Source organism: Sapajus apella, unplaced genomic scaffold (assembly GCF_009761245.1).
Source record: "Sapajus apella isolate SASKATOON/1434 unplaced genomic scaffold, GSC_monkey_1.0 scaffold27, whole genome shotgun sequence".
In the NCBI taxonomy this organism is placed as follows: Eukaryota; Metazoa; Chordata; class Mammalia; order Primates; family Cebidae; genus Sapajus; species Sapajus apella.
This window is the reverse complement of record NW_022436967.1, coordinates 16,999,658-17,023,515: the sequence shown is the minus strand read 5'-3', so window position 1 is coordinate 17,023,515 and position 23,858 is coordinate 16,999,658. Positions and strand designations below refer to the sequence as shown.

The window sequence follows — 23,858 nt, the reverse complement described above, 5'->3', positions numbered from 1 at the left end:
AGTAAAAAAGAAATATCAAAGTCATTATATAACTCCCCAACAGAATCATTATGCCTTGTTAGGAAATAATCTGATAAAAGATTTTAATAACACCAAAACTAGGTAATCTTTTTAAAACATTACAGTTAACAGTTTTAAAACATTTCCTATTGGTTCTTTCTTTATGCTTTACTGTTAGCTATTCTTAGAAGAGTGAAACACTTTTCCTTAAAGATTTTAAACTACCAGAATAATGGAAAGTAAGATATTGTGAACTAACAAATCACCACCTCTGTTATGTATATTGGTGGCTGACCATAATCTCTTGTCAAAATACTTGATATTGCACAAACAAATTCATCTTGTGTTAGTGAAGGTGAAACCAGTATTTGTTGAATTATTGTTGGCCATTAAGTTACTCATGATTAGGAGCATTTCCTTTCAGGAAAAATGTTGCTACTGCAGATGAACAAAAATGTCTCCTTTTTCTCAGGAAAAGCAAGAACAGTAAAAATAACAAGAAATAACCTGTTTTCATTTTTCATCTTAGCAGCCAGAAAACTAGAGCAAAATTCAAGTTCTAAGTTTTCAGCTCTTTTCAGGTACCAAGGTGCATTTGTTTGTATAGGTCACTTTTATTTTCTTATATCCAATGTTAAAAATCTATTTTCAATTCTTAGACACAATGAATTTCTGTAAAAGATTTAATTCTGTATTGACTCAGCAAAAAAAATAAAAAAATACTAAACAGCAAAGTTAGTATACTTTTGAATATTTGCAAGTCATCAGTGAACTGATCTCTTAAGATCAGGAGGGTAGGGACTGCCTTTCTTGTTCTTGTATTTGTACACACCACAAGGTCAATCAAGTACATTCCTTGACTGCTGGAGGGGCTCAGTTATTGTTGAGCAAAATGAGTGAACTTACACAAGAAAATTCTAAGGTGATTTTATAATCTCTCTCTCTTTCAGTTGGAGCCAAAAATAAGCCACCATCTGTACTATATTCATACTTTCTGATTTAGCTAGCAGATTCAGGTGGGAGCTAAATTTAAAAAATGAGAAGGTAAATGACATGACAGGAGAAAAACAAAAATAGCTTTTAGAACTTCAAAATACATTTAAAATTAACCATTATACCATACTTGAGTTTGAAATCAGGGTCCTAAAAAATCCTGTTGTAGTAAATGGAAATACGTTATGCCTTTTCAAACCTAGACCACATTATCCCCTACTTGCTGAACTTCAAAGTCAAGCAGCCACGTTAGAGCAACAATATTTTCTCTGATTTTTATTCATTAAATGATTTAAAGTACTTTTAATAAAAATTATAGAAATCACACAAGTATCAGAATACAGTATGTTGATATGCTAGGTCTTGAAATTCTGCAACTTGGGCCTATATTAACGCAGATTCTATCTACCCTGGTAGGACTTACAACTGGCCAAATGCCTTTCTTGGTTTTCCTGGCAATTGTCAATAATTACCTAATTTTACTAATTTCTTATCTTATAATTACTTGCTTAGTTTTAGTGTGATTTTAGTTTAAGGAATCATTGAAAAATACTTAACTCATCAATAAGCCATAGATTGCCACTAACTCCCAAACTATTTTTTTCATTCTGACCTGAGAACCAAGGCTTTTGTCCAAATATACACAAAGTATAAAATCATTTCCATCAGATCTGAAAAATCTCTTAACCTGGATACTTACATACAATTTCATTCCTATGAATTAGCTGTCACAGTCAGGCGTGAGTTAACAGAGAGCAAGAACCCGCTCTCCCATTTTTCAGACATTTCTGGGAAGGGATGAATTTTCATATTCCAAATTTATATGACAGTGAATCAGGATGATTTCTCTCTCTCTCCCACCCCACCTCTCTCTGGGTGTTAATTATTCATTGAAAAGCTTTTTAAAGACACAGTTCAATATTTCTTTACTGACTCACTGTTAATAAAATTGCAGGTAGTAATTAGAGTCCTTGATTCCTTACGATAGCACTACTTTATTTCTAAATTATTTAAAAGTGATATAAGCAGTTTTCTGAAAGTGCGAAAATGCCCTTATTTCTTGTACATTAAGGTACTATCACTGCCAACCATCAGCAGGAAGTGCTTAGTCCTGTACTCCTGCCAAGTTGGTATTGAGCTATCTACTTTCTCACTTCAACATCTGCCTAGGTTTAAACAGGGATTGTACACAGAATTATAAAGAAAGCAGAAAAATTTGGCCCAGAGTCTGAAGCTAAAATGTGTCCTTTACTGCCCTGGCTTTCCCATGCGTTGAATTGTGCATCTGAGAGAAACTGTACAGAAACAGCCAAGTTTGATGACAAAGGAGTCCTCACGTATAGCAAGTCTAAAATTTCATTAAGTGTTGTTTGGGATGCTATTAATGTTATTACTGTAATACAAACATCAAAGGAAATCAGATCACACACTCAGGGAAATCATTCCCTGCTGGAAATCCTGTTAGCTGACTTCAATTATGCTGTGCTTTTCCTCATGCAGAAGGCTGTGTCAGCCTCATTATCTGATCTCTAAATCGCCTGCTTAATGAAAGTGCACACATTTGAAACTCATCAAATTAAATAAAATAAAGTTTGAATCTTGTGCTTGTTTGGGTTCAGATCACAAATTATTCTGATTGCTAGAAGGGTGTATATGGACAGTAGTTAAGGATATAAGTAGAAGTAGGATTGAATCAGAATTAGAAAGAAAGCCTTTCTGATTGGAAGGAAGGCTTATAGGAAACAAAAGTAGATGTTTCTTTCAGGATTAGCATCAATTTTCTAAAAATAAAATTCAAGACATGTTAACTTCCCTCTATCCTGTTCCCTGAAAGGCAAACACAAGCCTTCAATATGTGTATCCTTCTTTTGTTTTCACTTTTATTTAAACATATAGAAAAGAAAAGAGACTAGCATAATAAATACATACATACCACCTTTAAAAAATAATTGTTGGTGGAGCATAGTGACTCATGCCTATAATCCCAGTACTTTGGGAGGCCAAGGTGGGAGGATTGCTTGAGCCCAGGAGTTCAAGACCAGTCTGAGCACCATGGCAAGGCCCTGTTTCTACAAAACGTTTAAAAATTAGCTAGGTGTGGTGGCTATACCTGTAGTCCCAGCTACTTGTAAGGCTGAAGTGAGAGGATTGCTTGAGCCTGGAAGGTCGTGGCCTGCAGCGAACCATGTTCACCCCACTGTACTGGAGTCTGGGCAACAGAGTGAGACCCTGTCTTAAAAAATTATTATTGTGGCATATTTGTTTTATAAATTTAAAGTATTTTTAAACATTATGGAAACCATGATATTTCATCCCAAATATTTCTTTCTTTGGCCACATTTTATGTATGATTGAAAGTTGTACATGCATCATTAAAATTTATAAAGATGTTCATTGATATGGTTTGGCTCTGTGTCCCCACCTAAATCTCATGTTGAATTGTAATTAGTAATGTTGGGGGAGGGACCAGGTGGGAGGTAATTAGATCATGGGGGCAGGTTTTCCCCTTGCAGTTCTCGTGATAGTGAGTGAGTTCGCATGAGATCTGATGGTTTAAAAGTGTACGGCACTTCCCCCTTCGCTCTCTCCCTCTCTCCTGCTCTGCTGTGTTAAGACATGCTTGCTTCCCCTTCAGCTTTTGCCAAGATTGTTAAGTTTCCTAAGGCCTCCCAGCCATGCTTCCTGTACAGCCTGCAGAAGTATGAGTCAATTAAACCTCTTTTCTTCATAAATTAGTCTCAGGTAGTTCTTTATAGCAGTGTGAAAACGGACTAATACACCCATGAATACTTTTAACTTAAAGTCAGACTTGGGGTATTTTAAAGTAAATGCATTTCCTGGTTCAAATAAACCAACTCTAAAAGGCTTCTTTAGGACAGTAGAGGAACATTAAATATTATCTAAAAATTAAATGCTAATAAGGAGTAACTGTTACTTTTATAAGGTATAATAAAAAAATTGTGGGTTACAGTAAAATATCCTGATTTTTCAGGGATGCATTTTGAAATATTTAGGGGAATTGCTTGAACTCAGGAGATAGAGGTTGCAGTGAGCCAAGATCGTGCCACTGCACTCCAGCCTAGCGACAGAGCAAGACTCCATCTCAAAAAAAAGAAAAAAAAAAGGCCCTGAATATTCTGTATCATTCTAATATATTTTAGCCCAAAACATTAATTATGAAAATAACTTGATTTACTCGATATGTCTTGTGTAGGTCCTAGTAATTTCATTGGTAGCTATAGAAAGGAGCTATTGAGTTCAGACAGCCTCTCTGAGAACTTGTCAAAGAGGCCCAGCTGCTAGGTAGTGCCTCGGATCTGTGGGACAGGTGTCTGCATCTTGCCAACCAGGATTGGTCGGGGATAAACTGAATGTGTCACCCAACATGCTCTTCCTAGTGGCCTCACGACATGAGAATGTGGATAGTTTATTTGGGAGAGGAATATAGAACACGTTTTGCCCTCCACTTCACTGCAGGCTGCCAGTCACTGGTGTGGAACATTGGATCAAGGCAACCCTGGGAACATGCTATGCAAGTGACAAACTTTCTCATCCCCAGTAACTAATTCTTCACCATTGACCCACCAATTGTGTCAATAGTTTTGGATCCTCTAAGAACATATGTATGTCCATGTTACATATGGCTACATATGTAACCAAATTTGTAAATGACACTAACATGACCATCCAAAGTGTGGATTTAGGTAGTGAGATATGTTATCTATTTGTGATAATGCACTAAGAATACTGGTTATAATTCAGAAAAGGAATAATTTCCTGTTAATTTGTGCAAAATAAGTATTTCCTCAAGAAAAGTCATTTAAGTTTTAAAGTGCTCTTAAATAAGAAAAGCCTGCTGTGTTATTGTCCTGTGAGATGATAGAACAGTAAGCTCCTGATATTTTCTTAAGGTCCCCCCTCCACTGCCACCAAAATTAGAAAAATAAGAGCAATATTGTGAGTTGCTTTTCTGTTTTGTTTTGTTTTGAGACAGAGACTCACTCTATCATCCAGGCTGGGGTGTTTAAGCAATTCTCATGCCTCAGCTGCCCTGGTAGCTGGGACTATAGGTGCATGCCACCACATCCAGCTAATATTTTGTATATTAATAGAGAAGGGGTTTCACCATGTTGTCCAGGCTGGTCTTGAACTCCTGAACTCAAGTAATCTGTCCACCTTGGCCTCCCAAAGTGCTAGGATTATAGGTATGAGCTACCGTGCCCAGCCTGTGAGTTTTTTAAGTTAAATTTAAGTTTAAGGAACTAACCTCTGGTCTGAGATTATCTTTTTATTTTTTGTGTGTGTCTTTTTAATGTTAACATTTTTCTTCTTTAATGAGATGATGATGATAATTGATAATAGCCTGTTAGTGGCCTCGATGAAATTTAAAGTTTATAACTCTATATAATTTTCATATTTAAAAAGTATATGTTTGTGTTTTGCTTATTTATTGCAGTATGACAACCCCAAATATTAGCATCCTTGAACAGTGATCATTTATTTGTTCATGATTTAGCAGTTGGGGGTAGGACCTGATGGTGTCTCTGCTCCATATGGCAGTTGAGTGGCTCTGCTGGGGCTGGAAGACCCACTCCTAAGACTCCAGTGATTAGTGCTGGCTGTCAACTGGGATCGCAGTGGGCTGTGAGACTGCCACTCTTATAGACAGATTGGTTAATGTGAACGTGTGACAGATTTCAAGCCAAGGAGATATAAGGGAAAACAGTGAAGTGAGGAAAAACCTTTTAGGGAAAGTTTGCTCACTCCTAAACGTGATACAGAGAAAAACAATCTTTTTGTTGTTGTTGTTCTGCTGAACGTTGCCACATATGCAGAGGATACCTGCAACTGTTGACAGCCATCATAAAACCATGACGGAAATAGACCAGAACTAAAGCCAGCACACTGAGGTTGGCAGCACATAAAGATGGAAGGAACCTGAGTCTCTGATGTTATGAGAATTAACCATCCTTGGAGCCACCCTACTTATGAAACAACTATGTGAAATAAATGTTCTTCACTCTTTGAATCTGTAGGGTCAGGGTTATGTTTTCATTCCTTTTACTTACAACCAAAAACATCACCTTGACTAATTCATGTCTTGTTGCTTAAGTAAACATTTGCATAAAGAACAATTAAGAAAGTAAAGGAAACAAATGTCTAGAATGAGAATAACTTTACAATACTGAGTAACAGGAGCAAACCAACACGAGAGGTGCATTCCAAAGAAGACATTATTTTTTGAAAAAGATAGTCCCTGTCAACCACACCAAATAGTGTTGGATCATATTCCTTTTCAATATCTTTCTTTCTTATGGTCTAGAAAAAATTCTCAGTCTAATGCTAGACTGTCTTTAACATCTAATAACTCTAGCCTAAATTTTTAGCAAAAAAAGAACAGGCATCAAGCACAAAGCCCCAGGCAGAAACAGTATTTAGCTAGAAATTAGTAATTTCATTTTGCTTTAGTTGAACTTACTTACTTTTATGGTTAATCTATTAAAGGCAAATTATATTATTTTTCTGTGTATGGTAATTTATAAAGTATTTTTAAAGTAAGAAGTATTTAATTTAAAGATAAATGTTGGCTGGGCACAGTGGCTCATGCCTATAAAACCAGAACTTTAGGAGGCCAAGGTGGGTGTATCACCTGAGGTCAGGAGTTCAAGACCAGCCTGATCAAGATAGTGAAACCCCATCTCTACTAAAAATACAAAAATTAGCCAGGAATGGTGGTTGTAATCCCAGCTATTTGGGAGACTGAGGCAGGAGAATCACCTAAACCCAGGAGGTGGAGGTTGCAGTGAGCCAAGATTGCACCATTATACTCTGGCCTGGGGAACAAGAGTGAAACTCCATCTCAAAAAAATAAAAATAAAGATAAATGTTAAGTAAATGTTAGTTCAGCTGGGACTTAGATATGACAAAAATTATGAAGTAGCCCAGGGATGCCTGAAGTTTGGAGAATACTAGCCTAGGGTGTTTGATAAACTACTGGAGTAGAGAGGGTACAGAAATATTACATGTTGCATGGTCATCTGGCTGGAACATTACTTCCAATAAGACTATTTATGAGGATCTCTTTTATATTTCATCGCGGATGGATTTTCCAAGATAAATTAGCTCTGAATATGGCAATCCCACCATCTACACTGCACTTTCACTGCTGCATCATTATCCTGGCCTTAAAAGGTCAGTATCTCTGGGTTTTGAAGCCTCCATGAAAGAATTAAAGTGTCTTATTCTTACTTGAATCTTCTTTGTTATTATTGCCACCTTTTCTTGCCTATACTTCCATTCTCTACCTATTTCAAGCATTTATTAATTCCAGATCTTTATTAATTCTGATTCCTTTGAAGGAAATGTGTCTCTCTACTCCAACTCTACTTATCAAAATCCTGTCCATCTTTCAAGCACCAGCTCAAAAGCCACTCTCCGTGTGGAGCTTTCTCAGATCTCACCGCAATAGGAATGAATCTCTTCTCCCATAGCTCCCTTCCAAAGCTCTGAAGAAAACATGTTTCACAACCAGCCTGTGAATTAAGTAGATAAGGAGCTCCTGGAGAATGGGAATTTATTTCAATTATTTTTATCTTATTACCAGAAACCTAAAAATTGTTAAATTGCGTTGATCTAGAGTTAAATCATAGTTTTAAGTTAGTTTGGAATGATTTGGTAATTATTTTTATTTTAAAATGCGCTTCTGTGATTTTTGCAATAGATTGCATCCAGTTTTCCTTATGCTTTATTTTCTCAAAAAAAAAAAAATGGCTCTCCAGTAATGAAAGGAATTTTAAGTCAGTATATCACAGTAAAAGGATATTATTTTAACTATCCAAGAGCAATTTTATTTCATTTTGAAAGACATCCAGAAAATGCTGAGTTATCTTCCTCAGACACCCATTTCAATTTTTATATCTTGTATTTACAGGAAGTTTTTCCTCATATTGAACCTAGACCATTCCAAGCTTCAGTTTAACTTGTTTATTATTCTAGTCTCACAGTTGCCATAAGAAACAGCTGGTCACCATCCTCCTAATCTGCTCCTATCACAATAAAAAGCCAGCACTTCTAAATGTCCTATGAAAAGCACACACAATTTTACTTTTTAGAGAAGAGTTAGTAGACATTTTGTATTAACAGGGTAAGTTATTGATTATATTTTTGGTTTTAGTATGAGCATGATAAACTTCTTTTAAGAGAGAGATCCTAGGATTATCACTGAGAGGGCAGTTTTTATCAGAGAAGAAATTCAGAGAGAGAATCTAGTATAATGTATTTAAGGAGGGAAAATGGATTAAGGTTAGTTTGTAGAAAAAGAATGTCAAATTAATGAATTCAAAGGAATGTTCATAGGTCACCAATATGATGTGGAAAAACAGATGATTAGAGAGAAACTTTACAAAGTTTACATTCTGCGATCCCTGAAGTACCCAAGTGCCCAATTGGAATTCGGCCAAAAGAGAAGAGGTTTCCACTAAAGCTTAACAGGTCTTGCATCATTTCTGGGCACCCTGCCAGCAGGACTGACTCCCCACAGTGATGACATTATAATGGGAAAAAGTGCATGCAAATAAAGTTAATAACATTTAGAGGTGGAGCCATACATAGTCTGCTTTGGAGAAAGATTTAAGAAGATTGGGAAGGAGATAAAGAATGAAAGTAGAGAAGGAATGGTGTGTTGTATACAAGACAGTTAAATTACCAATACACTCTCCAGAGAACTTGGGGAAAGTGCTTACCTGTTATTGTTCCCAATGACTAGTTAAAACTAGTGTGGATAGATAAAAAAGAATGTAATTGCCTGTTTGTATTCTCCTCTCTGGCCATTGACATTGCTGACTAGAATAAACGTCTAACAGAAAAGTGGGGAAGCTATTATTATCTGGGTTTAAAGCAATTGAAACAGCTTAAAGTTTAGATGACTTTACCTGTCCAAGAAAGTTGAAACCTTCCAGAGAAAGGGCAGAGAGAGTAGAAATGAGAATCAAAACATATCAGAAATTTTAAAGTGTACTGATAAAAAGAAATAAGAAAGTGATCTATCATTTGCTGCTTGTCAAAGTCATAGAGTCGAACAGGCTTTGAAAAATCCACTGAATTGATTTTTCTAACTTGCTTCAGATTTACCTCAACATTTTTGGTAAACAGTTATGTGCTTACATATGATATCCTAAAATATTTATTAAGGACCTCTTATCAGGAGAGTTACCAGAGGTAAAGCTTTTAGAACAATGGCTGGCACATAAAAGGACCCTGATAATATTAGACATTAGTCTTACTAGCTCTCACTAAATGTAAAGTGTTAGGCTAAATACTGTGGGCTATAGGCAGAGGATGAAGACATAGGCTTGAGCACTTGGAGATTTAAATCTAAGGACTCCATGGAAGGTATTTCTGTAACTTCTCTGATCATGCAGTCTACTATAGGAGTCCCAAAAGCATTCAGTTTGACATCTATCCATTTTCTTCTGGTCATACACACACATACGCGCGTGCGCACACACACACACACACACACACACACACAGAGTCCTCCACAAAATTGTTCATCATGAGACTTTGGAAAGACAAAAATATTTTTGTCTTGAATGGTGCTTAGTTTTTTGTATAATATTTGAGTGATGTAAATATAACTGTTAGGGGAAATATTTTAATTTGTTAGGCAGTGCCTCAAAGTCAGCCTGATTTTCACATACACTTTTAATTCTCAAGGGATAGCATGGCATCGCATTCCTTGTTAGAGCATAGTTTTTCTAGAATGACTAAGTTAATAATCTGGGAAGCAATTTCCAGTCATCTGCCTTGATATAAAGTACTAAAAATTTTAAGCTCTCTTGGCTAAAGGATTTAGGAATATAGTTAGTTTATAGTTTGGAAGCCTATTTAATATAAAGACATATTGTTTAATGTATAGCACACCCAGACAGAAATAAATGTTGCTGGCCACAATTTGACTGCAATACAGGAGGCACTCACCCAGAGTACTAATTCATGATAATATCAGAAGGGTTCTTTAACTCAGTCCTATGTGGGGATAACAAAACAACTAATGAGAATGAATGAATTCAGACTCTGGGATGTGAACCAGATACATTTTACCATATAGTTCATTTGGATTCAGATGTTTACAATGACTGTGAATGGCATACAGTGGGGTTCTATAGGTTGGATTCCTCTAAAAGTAGAGCCTGAGACAAGAACTCTGGTCAGGTGGTTTATGTGGGAGATGATTGATAGTAAGGAGCAAGAGAATGAGACAGGGGAAAAGGAAGATGCTTTACCTATGGCATGTTATAGAGATCACTACCATGAGCAGAAAGATACTTGATTGCACTGGAAAATCTGCAGAAAGTCTTCCAAAATTGTCCACTTGAAAACAGGGGACTGGAACATTCATTCATGAGCTGCATCATCTATTGTTTGAGGGTTAATTCCAAGGTCATTAATGCCCCCACTCTCTGGGGCTTATGCTTGCATGAAGATAAAGGAAGCCACCTCCTACAGACAAGATCCTCTGTAAAGATCTTGTCTTTACAAGGTCTGTCCACTTGAGAGTGAGTTGTCCACTGCTGCAGCTCAACATCAGAGGCAGGCAGAGGGCACCAAGAAGGTTGGCTGCAGGGGTCCTGCCAGCCGTTGGTGCACCTCCTCACTAAGCAATGCGTGATGGTGAGGGTGGAGCTTAGTTCCACTCCATCTGGTATGTGCGCCTTTTCTTTGGATAGCCCACAGTACTTCAAGCCTCTAATCTCAACCTCTGCTTATACCCTTATGCAAAATGAAGGCTTTGGGCCCCTTCTGACTTCCTCCTGTTAACTGATGTCCACAGAAGTCTTTAGTTTCTCTCAAAATGCTCTGTGAAATGCTAATTTTTTACATCAATAAATAATGCTCAGGACTCCATATCTAGCTTTCTCATCTGAGAATATCCTTTGATAGTGTGTCAGCAGCATTTTTTTTTAATGCTGCAACCATCATAGTTCATGGCCTGGGAAGTGCAGGTGTATAGGGGTGGAGTTTTTAATCCCTTTTGGCGAGAAAATTTGCTTTCTTGTGGGATCCAAGCTGAGATGGCTTTTCCTTTCTGGAAAGCACCAAAATACTGGTTATGTCCTAGTAAGATACAGTGCAAGGGTGTTACTGTTTAGCTATTTCATGCCCATCATGTTGCGGGCTACAGTTGCATAAAAGCTAATGTGAACAATTGCTAGTAGCAAAGACTTCTGTGAACCTCATATGATTTATATTAATACCATCCTTAGCCTCTTAAGTTATCTTGGAATAAGGCCCAGAACTTTGCTTTTTAGACGATGTCAAGTCCAGTGTCTCCCAGCAGGTAGCAATTTTGCTCCCCTCTCTGAGGGACATTTGACAACATCTGGAGACATTTTTGATTGTTGTGGCTTTGCAGGGAGGCTACCGGCATCTAGTGAACAGAGGCCAAGGATGCTGCTAAGCATTCTACCATGCACAGGACCTGCTCCCCAGCCCCTTAAAAAAGAATTATCAGGTCTAAAATGTCAGTATTGCCCATGTTGAGAAACTCTGGTCTAGAAACATTGACATTTTACTTCTATTGACTTTTTGGAAGATTAACACAGACATTCTTTGTGACTTTATGCAAATCATTACACCTTTCTTGGCTTTTTGTTTTTTCCGTGTTTGTTTTGTTTTGTTTTGAGACAGTGTCTCGTCTGTCATCCAGACTGGACTGCAGTGGTGCAATCGCGGCTCACTGCAGCCTCGACTTCCTGAGCTTAAAGAGTTCTCCCATCTCAGCATCCCAAGTAGCTAGGACCACAGGTGTGCACCACCCCACTTGGTTAATTTTTTCTATTTTTTATAGAGATGGGGGTCTCACTATGTTGCCCAGGCTGGTCTCAAACTCCTAGACTCAAACAATCCTTTCACCTCAGCCTCCCAAAGTGTTGGGATTACAGGCATGAGCCACCATACCTGGCCTGGTTTTTTTCCTTGCTGGGGAGAACATTGTACCAGAAAATCTCTAAGGTCTCTTTCAACTCTGACATTTTGTGATTCTATGATTCTGCTCCTTCCATTACTACATTATTCTCCTTAAGTTTTCGGCACCATAAGGCTAATCTGTTATTGGAAAAGTTAAACGTAAATAAGAATTGATTCTTTAACATGTACTCTCAGCAGTAGAAAATTATTAAGTTGCTGTTGAGAGAGCAGGATTACCGATTTAACTTTGTTGTATGATGAATTTTAATATATGTAAAAGATTAAAGTCATGGCACATTTAAGAGGAGTAAGAGACAACTTTTTCTTTCCCAACCTCATTACCCTTTGGCTATGAGTATCAGTGAGCTCTGTGGGTGGTCCCAAGACTGATTTAGAAGGTGTCAGCATGGAGCAAAAACAGGCTTGGGAGAGCATTGTTTCTGGAGTCTCAGGACCAGTTCTTGATTGTCTATGTGTATGTATCGTGTTATAATTAGTGAGGAATCCTGGAAACATTGAACAGATCCTTTTTGTTCTACTTCAAGCAATGCATTTTTCTCAAAAAGAAAAAGAAACTGTCCCAGGAAGTACCATTACATTATTGTAACTATCTAGCAATATAAATACAGAGATTATTTCCTTCTGTTAGGCAACCTTGAAGATGAAATATTGCCTAGGAGGGTGTCCTTGTAGTTCTTAATGCTCAGATCTAGAATATAGAAGACACAGAAACAAGCCTCTCTAAGATTTGTGAGTCCAAAATAAGGAAGAATTAAGAAATATGGTAAATGGCAAACTGTAATTGTCTGTTCTGGGATAGCTTCTTTTAACAGCCAAATTATTCAACATTGCACTTACCAGGATGTTTGGAAGGAAAAACAAACTAGGCTCTGCAGTGCCTCCATTCTCCAAGTCACCATTTTCCAGCTCCTATTAAGGCTCTTGGAAATGATGAACGCTCACTCTCACATTATTCCTGGTTTCAATTTTGACTCTTCCCAAGAATCCTAGCAATGCATCAGTACATAAGAAAATACCCCTATGGGTTGACTCAGTCTCTGGAGGCACTTCTTCACCTGTGCTGCACACCTCCACAATTCATTTTGGTTTCAAAAGGCCCATAGGTATATGTTAAACTCTCAATGCTGCAGTGTCATGAAATTCTGTGAAATTCTAAGGTTCAAAAAACCTTCAACAGAGCCTAATGCCAGCCGAAACTATGAAAATAGACTTTAACAAGGGTACAGGTAACATCCTGAATTTGGGACTAAAATGAAAAACCTGACTACACACAGAATAGAGATCAATTTTCATCACAATTCACATGAAATAGCCCTGAAGATATTAGTAGACTTAAATTTTAGGGTGACCAAGAAATATAATATTGATTAAAATCTGTGCATTAAGCTGCATAAATAGAAAAACAGCACTCAGCTGAACAGAGATCATTGTCCTCCTGGCCAAATTCACACCCTGTTCAAGAATTCTCATTTTTAAGAGGAAGACTGAACAATGGCAAAAGGTCTTAATACAATGTAAAAAGAACTATCAGGAAACTGGGGATGTTTATCCCATAAAGTGGGTGACCACAGAGACATGTGACAACTATCCCCAAAAGTAGGCCCTTCCAGGTGGACTTGTGGGAGGAGTTTCTCTTGTGCGAGGCTATACAGAGATAGAAAACTTTTGTCTTAAATGAAGTTTTCTAACAATCAGAAATTTCTGGGTATATAATTAACTACTTCCTGGAGGGGAACTTCCCTGTCATTATAACAGAATAAGCAGAGAATGTTTAACCACAAGTTAGGATAATAAATAGAGGGCATCTATGGATTAGATATTTCTAAAGTCCATTCCAACCTTAAGAAATGCAGTTATTAGTAATGCTTATTTGTATTTATGACTACCCAACTTAGAGCACTACTAAGAGTAGAGGTTAGCACAGACTCTGGAAACAGACTATGTAGGCTCAACTTCCACAAGCTTTCCGCCATCTTAGTGATTTAACCCTCTGCTCTTCACTTGAAAAAGCTGAAGTGCAGAGAGGTAAGGTAACTTTGCTTAAGGTGGATACTCAAGGCACGCATCTCAGATAGTCTGAGAATTGACTTCTTAATCGATATGAAGCCCAAAGGGCAATGCTGGGCACATAGTAATGCAACATAAGACTAATTATTAGAATGTATGACTACAGTCTCAAAGACAAGGAGGTAATTTGTTCAACAATTTTTTTTTTTTTTTTTTTTTTTTGTTGGGGAGGAGGCTTGGTTTCTCCCCCCCCCCGTGGAGCAATGGTGTGGTCTTGGCTCACTGCAACCTCTGCCTCCCAGATTCAAGTGATTCTCCTGCCTCAGCCTCCTGAGTAGCTGGGATTACAGGTACCTGCCACCACGCCTGGGTAATTTTTGTATTTTCAGTAGAGGCGGGGTTTTGCCATGTTGGCCAGGCTGGTTTGGAACTCCTGACCTCAGATGATCCACCCACCTTGGCCTCCCAAAGTGCTGGGATTACAGGTATGAGCCACCGTGCCTGGCTTGTTCAACTATTCTATGTAGAGTACTGCTCACCCATTCTCAGACTGACTTTAGAACCTCAACCTGCATCTTCATCTGTTTTTCAGGAGATGACAGATGGCATTCGATGAAATTCAGTTTTCTCTGAGCCAAATTGTGAAATGTGCAGCAAACATTTTCTTGTCCAACTAAGTTAAACACAAATTTACTGCCTTTTTGACAGTGAAATTCTTGAGGTATAAGAGAGCAACTTGAAGTCATGTATGCTTTTCTTTTTTAAATTTTTTATTTAAAATTTTTTTACAGATGGGTTTCTCACTGTGTTGCCCAGGCAGGAGTGCAGTGGTTATATACAGCTGTGATTACAGCTCACTACAGCCTCAAACTCCTGGCCTCAAGAGATCCTCCTTCCTCAGCCTCCCAAGTAGCTGAGATTACAGGTCTATGCCACAACACCCGGTTCATGCATCGAGATCTGGTCCTGATGACCAGGTCTCAGGACCATTGAGCAGTGACCATCAGTTCTGTCTCTTGTGAAGGCTAGCCCTGTTAGAATCCATGATCCCCAAATTTGTGTATCTTGATGTTTTTTCAAAAATGGCTAAATTTGTAAAACCACACAGGCGAAGGATAAAGCCCTCATTTTGCTGTTAGTTGATTAAAAGTGATTGAGATTATAAAATATTAATGGACTTAAAATGGCTAGTGAACTTTGGGAGGCTGAGATGGGTGGATCATGAGGCCAGGAGTACAAGACCAGCCTGGCCAAAATGATGAAACCCCATCTCTAATAAAAATACAAAAATTAGCTGGGAATGGTGGTGGGTGCCTGTAATCCCAGCTGCTTGGGAGTCTGAGGCAGAGACTTGCTTGAACCCGGGAGGGAGGTGGAAGTTACAGTGAGCTGAGATTACACCACTGCATTCCAGCCTGTGCAACAGAGTGAGACTCCATCTCAAAAAAAAATGGTTAATGATGTCTTGTCTGTTGAGCAAACTGTGAACCAATTCCTGTCAGAGCCAATTAAGTCACATTTTCAACTTTTAGGGAATGTACTGACATTTCCCATTCACTTAAGTCTTCTATTTGTTGGGTCAGCTGTTCTCTTTTAAGGTACAGATTTTCTTGTGAATTCTTCTATTCCATTATTTAAACTAAATCAGTAATATTTTAAAACTGTGTATTTCCCACAATATCAACTTCCTCTATCCTGAGATATCAAAGCACAGCAACTCTTAGGCAACTCTTCTGTCATCTTGCCAAACGAGGTGGCATTACTGACACTTCCTTTGGACCTTGTTAGGAAATGGCCCTGTGTACATGATGAATGACTAGGAGATGCTGAATCAAGAGGCTGCTAAAGACCAGGCTGCCAAAAGTGTCAGTACTTGCCAGCAGCTAGCACTAAATATATTAAGGGTGGAGGAGGTGGAGGTGAATGGCATCCTGCAGCAGCTTTTTAAGTTATTTGTGAACAAACTAGTTAGTGTTATCTCCTTAATTTCTTAAAAATCTTTGTGAGTTAAAAATATTCCTGAAGCAAAAACAAACAAACAAACAACAACAACAAAAAGGGATCTATAACCTGTCACCAATATTTTGTCAGTGTTCATCACTTATAATTTCAGGATAATTTTTATAAAAGAAGAGTACGTATTAAATCAGGACAAAAGTAAATATAAGTCTAGTGGTGTGCTGGTAAATGTTTAACAACCAGCTCTCTGGAAAAATTTTTCTTGAGAATCCCCGGTTTTTAGCATTTGCTAATTTCTCTGATAAGCACTCCCACAGTGGCTGATTTCAGGCCACCACTATGACCTCACTGAACATGGAGCTGGAAAGAGAGGTGCACAGTCAGCTCTGGTGAGCCAGTCAGTCACTCATCCTCTCATCAGTGCTAATAACAGTATTTACGGTAATGATTGTAACAGGCTTAGCACAATACACAAGGTATCGATTGGTAGTAGGAGGAAAAGCAGTGTGTGACTGTATCATCTTATATTGAGACTCATTCTCGACATGAGATTAGTTCACAAAATTCATCTTGAAAATGTTGACAGCTCTAGGCTCTGCTCCCCAAATCCATTTGTTTCTCTGTTCTAGAGTCCTTCCTTGGAAATGTTCCCCCAAACCATCTACCCTACTCTAACTCTGAGCCTTTCTCCAACATAATCAAGTCAAAAACATTCCAAATTATAAATTTTAAAATACCAAAAAAAAGCATGTATTGGAAGTTTTTGTACTACTTCTATTGTTGTAACATTATATTTACATTGTAGTCATAAAAGCAATAATGTATCTTTGTGACTGTTTTTCATGCACCTTCTCCCAGTTTGTGGTAATGCTGTAAATTACTCATTGTTATATTTTAAAATGAAGCACCTTTATTTAGGCAGGCACTTCTTCAAGAAAATCCAATGCAGAAAATCAAAATTAAACAACTTTGGCAGTGATTATTTTCTTTACAAAATGTATTCAACAAACAAAACTTATTCTTAAATATGTAGCTTATTCATTAATTTAACAACTATTGAGCATTGTTATGTATCAGACACTATTTTGTGCTAGAAAAAGTGCAGAATGAGAAAAAAAGATTCTTGTCTTTTTTGTGTAAGGGACAAACTCTCTAACCTTTATGTATATTTAAAATAGAATTCATTTTAAGAGAAATTATTTCAAAAATATATTTATTAGAAAAAAATCAAGGAACAAACAGTGGGTATAATCCACAGGGCACAAATTCAATTGTGTGAGAATTTATATTTTGCTTTGATTATTCAGCTTTATCCCTAATTCCACTTGGATAGCAGCAGAAAGCAAAGTTTAAAAACGTAAACAGTAAAAACAAAAGACAAAACCAAACCAAACCAAAACACCAACGCAGAAAACAAAATTGTTTCAAAATGCTCCTCTTTGTGAGTGGGAGTTATTGATGCCACCTCTTCCCATGGGCTGCCACCAGTGACTTATAAATTTTCTGTTTTTTTTTTTTTTCATGAAACTGCAGGATCTATGTAAGGCCTTTATGTGATTCTAAATATATTCAAAACCCAGAAGCAAAACCTTTCTAAAAATGGATTCAATCTCAGAAAAAAAGGTACAGCAGATTCTTTATAAGCTCTCCAGCCGTATTGCTATAATAGATCCTGGCCAATGCTGGGCTGAGGATCACAAGACAAGACTCCCAGGCCACTGGTGGCTCTCAGAGGCCTCTCGAGTGCTGTGTGTGAAATCAGAATCTGATCTACTTTATCTTGAACTCTGAGGTCTCAGTCACTGCCTTCTATATTCCTCCAGGTTCACCCCATCAGCATCAATCCACTCCAATCCAGCAAAATGCAACTAACTGCACATTCTGTACAGAACCACATTACTGTAGCTGTACGAGGAGAATGTTATGAAACAGGAGAGCCAAAGGAAGAACAGTCCCCGCATGAAGTGGTAAGTGTGGTGGTGCACAGACTCAGGGACTTCCTGAGACTAAGTTAACACTGACCACCACAGCTGCCAGTCTTCCAACTGGACATTTTAGCTTTTTGTTCACTGAAATGAAAAATGCAGGATGAGAGATAAACATACATTTGTAATCACTAAGAAATTCCTAATGATTTTAAATGTCTGCTCCTTGCAATTCTAACCTGTTGGAAAATGGAAGGTGGGACAAAATGGCTCTTCCAATATGACTGAAGCTTTCTCCCCAGGGTTAGAGCAGAATCTGTGTCTAATGTGTCTCTGGGACAGACCCCTTGGCTTTAGGAGGTGGCCCTTGGGTCCAGGATCGATCCTGATGATGTGAGTCCAGTGATCCTCCAGCTTGACCTGGGGTTATCCTGACAGGGCACTCCATGTACAATATCTCACAGCAGGCTCCAGGTATCTGTTTAATCACAGGAAACTCTATGGTGGGGACATGGGGCATGTGTCCACAGAAAAGTTTTCAGTTGTTTTCCCTCCATTAGCACCTATGTGACTAATCCCCTCACTGATAGGTAAGTACTTCTGGGGCGACTTTGGCATCTCTAATCAAAAGCCAAGGCACACACAGAATTAAAATCATCATTTATATCATGTCTCACTAAAAATAATTTATTTCATTTTGCTCTCTCTCTCTCTTCCACCAATTGTATTATTGATCTCATCTGAATAGTTTGCCCTCCATATCTGCAGGTTCCATACCTGAAGATTCAATCAACCATGGATCTAAAATATTTGAAAAAATAAAATAGCACAACAATAAATATAATAAAAATAAAAATACAGTATAATAATGATTTACATGGCATTTACATTGTATTAGGTATTACGAGTAAAAGAGAGATGATTTAAAGTATACTGGAAGATCGTATAGGGTGTAGGTTAATACAGTACTATACAATTTTATATCAGGGATTTCAGCATCTGTGGATTTTGGTATTTGTGAGGGTTCCCAGAAACAGTTCCACTGGGGATACTGAGGGATGACCACACGTTGTTTCAGAGAATTAATTTTCCAAATCCCCTCTTACTTATATTTCATAACAGCCATCTACTAATGTGTTTGCTCACATTGCTTCTTACATTCCAACATTCTTCCTTCTCTTCTTGTTTTTCTTCTTCCTGGAGAACATATCCTAGTAATTCTCTCAGGAAGATTCTCTGGATGATACATTTTCTGAGTCGTTGCATGTCTGAAAATGTCATTATTCCCACTTTATTTGGGTGTGACATTCTGTGGTCAATGTCATTTTCCTTCAGAACCACTTAAAACTATTTTTATTTATGTGCTATTTCATATATACTTTTCTTTTGTATATATATATATATGTGTGTGTGTGTGTGTGTGTGTGTATGTACATACAAAAGACACTATGTATGATATTGAATTTGGGGTAAAATGTAAAATAGTGAAAACTATAAATAATAAAGTACACACTAAATTATTAATAAAGCACATACTTGTAAAGCAAGACCGAACTTAAAAAACTGAAATATAACCAATAATATTGAAACTGTCCATGTGTTCCTGCCCAGGCCTCATCCCTGATCTCTTTCTCTTCCCACTGTCACTACCCCCAAAAATAATCTGGGAATTTGTGTTTACCATTTCCTTGCATTTTTCCCACAGTTTTACCATAGATGTATACATCTGTAAACATCATATTTAATTTTATTTGTTTTTGGACTTTATAAAAATGGGGCCATGACATAAATAGTTTTCTGCACTTACTGTTTGTTTTTAACCTTATGCTTTTGCAAAGAGTTCCAGTTTATTCAATTTTTTCACTCTCTCTAATATATACTGTTGTGTGGCTATGCCTCACTTTATACATTCTTCTATCATAGGACATCTGTGTTGTCCTTCCTCAATTCTTTACTGTTATTAGTTACAATGGTGCTATGAACATTTTTGTACATATCTACTTGTACATATGTGCAAGAGATTCCCCCTAAGGTATATACCTACTACCAGTATTTTTGGCTCATGACATATGCATATCTGCAACCTTATTAGATAACATTAATTTTTCCATATGGGACTTTACCTATTTAAAATCCTATAGCAACATACAAAATTTCCACTATTCCACATTACTCCAACCTTGGTATTATCAGACTACTTACTGTCTCAGTCTATGAGATGTAAAATACATCTCTTATGGTATAAATTCTCATTTTTGTGTGATGGCATTTGCTTACTACTTTTTTGCATCTGTGTTAATAAATGTAACTGGCCTATATTTTCTCCTTTTTCATCAAGATTATGGTAGTTTTATAAATGTTTCCTCATCTTCCATGTAATGCTGCTGATGAGAAACCTACTGGTTTTCTAGGCTGACTTTAAAATTTCCTTCCTGGAGGTTGTTGGGATTTTCTTATTTCTTGATGCTCTAAAATTTTGTTATAGTGTATCTAGCTATAAAGATTTTGTTCTTGGTTGTGGTGTTTTCTTGTCATTTTTTGGCACTCAATGGGTTCCTTTAGCCAGGGAACAAAAGTCTTCTTTCATTCTAGAATTTTTCTTCTACTGATTCTGTGACTATTGCCTCCCTTCTCCTGGAATTACAACCAGACCAAAGTTGGGATGCTTGGAGCTTGACCAGAATATAGGAGGCACCCTTTCCCTGCACAAAAAACAGTTATTAGAAATCGTTCTTTTTTCGTTTTCTTTTTATCCCTTTGCTGCACCCTTGGATGTTTTCTGGTCTTGGTCTTAAGCTCATTCATTTGTCCTCCAGCTGTATCTGTACTGCTTTCAAACCACCTATTGTTATTTTCTATTTGAATAATCAGGCTTTTAAAAATGTGTGATGTCTAGTTAATTATTTTTATAAATGTGATATAGTCTCAGGTCGTTCTGGCAATTTTAAACTCATGGAACAAAATGTTGGATTAAAGAAAACTGAAATTGCAATAAGAGGCAAGAAAGTGGATGGGGGAGAAGGGGTAAAAAAAACAACTAGAAATTGTGATAAGTATAAAGCAAACAAGTTAAAATTGGAGAAATGATATTTAATGTAATTGGTAAATATATAATATAAATGTAACCAGCTTATGAAAAGAAAGAGACTCTAAGACTGTATAAAATAAATCCAGCTACAAGCTATTTACAGGAGATATATTTGTTAAGAATATTTCAGAAAGTTTTTAGATCAAGGTATAAAATAGATATCACAAGCTGTGGAAATAAAACATTACAATTACCATTTATTGCTATTTTATCCTTGATTAAGATTAAGCTGACACCAGAGGCCACAGGTCTCAAATGGCAATTTAGTGGACGAAGAGCCTTGAAAATAAGGGAGACTATTAATATAGATGCTATGAAAATGAATGCAAAGTGGTGAACTAGCCATTACCTCCTATAATAGGAATAAATGCAAAAACTGAAAATATTTACAAAGCATCTAACTTAAAGACACTAAGAAAATAAACATTAGTCAAGATAAGTTGAAGGTTCTTTCTTGTCAGGTTTATGCTTAATTGTATATCTTGCCAACATAAAATTGAGTGTCAGAGTCTATTTACAACAAAGGGAAATGAGCTTTCTGACAATGTTGAACAGTTTAATTATCCCAAAGATGGTTGACCTGTGACCTTGACCTTGAGACCATAAGACCTAATGTAGTTTGCTATAGGAACAGATTTTTTAGAATGTTTGTCATAGAAAACCATGCTTACTCATTATGATACTGTAAATTTTGGTTTAGAAATAAATTTTTGTTACCAATCTTGTGTTAAATAATCTACTAGTATCTTATTATTAGAACTAACCCAATCAGTATACCCATTGTGATAAAGATTGTACTGATTTTCTTAGGACTGAGAATATAGATTAACGCAGTCCTTTTTTTTTTTTTTTTTTACAAGTAAATAAGTAACTGTGCTTTAAACAAGTAAAAGCATATTTTTATAATTAAATAAGTGAAGGAAGTTAACTTTTAAAATATTTTAATATTTTTAAAATTATTAATAAATAATATATACATAAGGTTTCACTTTTATTAGTTTTATGTGATGACGCACAAGGTTTGTCTTGGGCCTCAGAATTTAGCTATTGTACATGTTTAAGTTTTCACATGGCCTTCAGTATTGTGGAGGCTGAGAAATCAAATACCTACTTCAATGTCATTTGTTATTTTCCCCTAGAGAAGTTTCTGAAATTGAAGTGCATAAAGCAAAAGCTGAAATAAGATGGAAATTCACAGGCAATTTATTATCTTAAAAGCCAATTTTGTTGTTCTAATGCTGCATTTCTAAGTCCAATGTTTAACAAATGTTTTCTCAAGTGATTGTTTTAAGAATACAAATTACAACTGAAGATAATAACCTGAAGTCTATATATAGATTCTGTGAAGTCACATCATTTAAAGTGTACCAGATCTTCAAATCCAGAAGTCTCTTTTTTATTTTTTTTATTTTTTTACTATTAGAGAAGACAGCAAAATTAATAGTACAGTGCCAATAGCTTACAGCAGGACCTTACACTGCCAGACCTGGTTAAAAAGCCTCTTGTTCCTATACTAACTTTGGTTGGAAGAATAAAACTATTTGGTATTTAACATGTTCAGTATATGTTCTCATAACAGTTGACAATGTTTAAAAAAGAATTATTGTCTCTGGACTATAGTGTCATACTTTTAAAATGTGACTAATACATTTTAATAATATAATTGTTATTACAACTAAACATTTATATGTATGTTTATATATATTTTCTTGAATCCCAGAGGATTGCTTTGGGATGCTGATATTTTGCTTCAGCCTTGAGCTTAACTATCTATTAATTTTTAACATTCAGCCATCAGGATTGGGCCAAAATATGTAGTCAAGTACAAACTTAGTTTTTTGTGTACCTTCTAGTATTTAATGCAAATACAAACAAATCTAGTATATATTTTTATTTTTTTCTCTTTCTAACATGAAAGAGAACATAAACACTCTTCTGTATTTTAATATACCAAGTTTAAATACTGACTAAAAGAAAGTAGCGGCAGGATATTCCTATCAGATATAGAATTCAATGTAAAAAGACTTAGAAGGCACAAAAGGTTTCATACTAGAGTATATAATACATATGGCATACAAAATATGTGTTATTCAACTATTTATGTTATAAATAAGGCTTCCTGTCAATGGTAGGCCATTAGTAACTAAGTTTTGGGGGAGTCAAAATTGCACAAAGATTTTTGACTGAACAGGTCGTCAGTGCCCCAACCCTCCCATTGTTCAGGAGTCAACTCTATATGCCAAAAATAGGAAGAAATTAATGAAAGAAAACTAAAAGTTAATGAATAAACTAAAAGAGAAAAGTAACACTAAGAATAAAAAATGCAAAACTATTAGAGAGATGGAAAATTTACATTGTAAGAGAGAAACAGATTCACCTTTATACCAATAAATTTGAAAGCCTAAATAGAAAATGACAATTTTGTAGGAAAATATAAATTTTTTAAATTGGCTCAAGAAGACATGGATAACCTGAGTAACAGAAATTGAAATTATAGTTTCCCTCCCCACCACCCTCCCAAAGGCACCATGCCCAAGCAATTTCATAGATCTTTTCTACCAAACCTCTAAGGAACAGTTAGTTCCTTCTTTTACAACTGTTTTAGAGCATATATAAATGTGGGAAGCCATATAACTCATTTTATGGGACATAATCCTGATAAAAACAACTCTCAAATAAATAAGCAATATCATATATGGATATAGATGTAAAAATATTAATTGAGTTCTGTAACGTATTAAAAATGGGATTATTGTCTCTTAAAATAGGACAAGTAGGGTATGTACCAAGAATGTAAGTCAGGCTCAGTGGCTGGGAGTCTGTCAGAACAGATTAAAAGAGAATTAATGTAAACTTCTGAAGAGAAGCCCAAAAAAGTTTTATTAAATTTGACACCC

At 36.5% G+C, this 23,858-nt stretch overlaps 1 long non-coding RNA gene across 1 annotated transcript; it reads right to left on the bottom strand.

The window, feature by feature from the left end:
• Positions 1-7,734: 7,734 nt before the first annotated feature.
• LOC116560858 lies at positions 7,735-23,157 on the bottom strand. Its single transcript, XR_004273173.1, has 3 exons — positions 23,012-23,157; positions 10,192-10,196; positions 7,735-7,745 (listed from the first exon to the last, which is right to left on the bottom strand). It is a non-coding gene; the product is annotated as an uncharacterized LOC116560858 (long non-coding RNA).
• Positions 23,158-23,858: the final 701 nt, after the last annotated feature.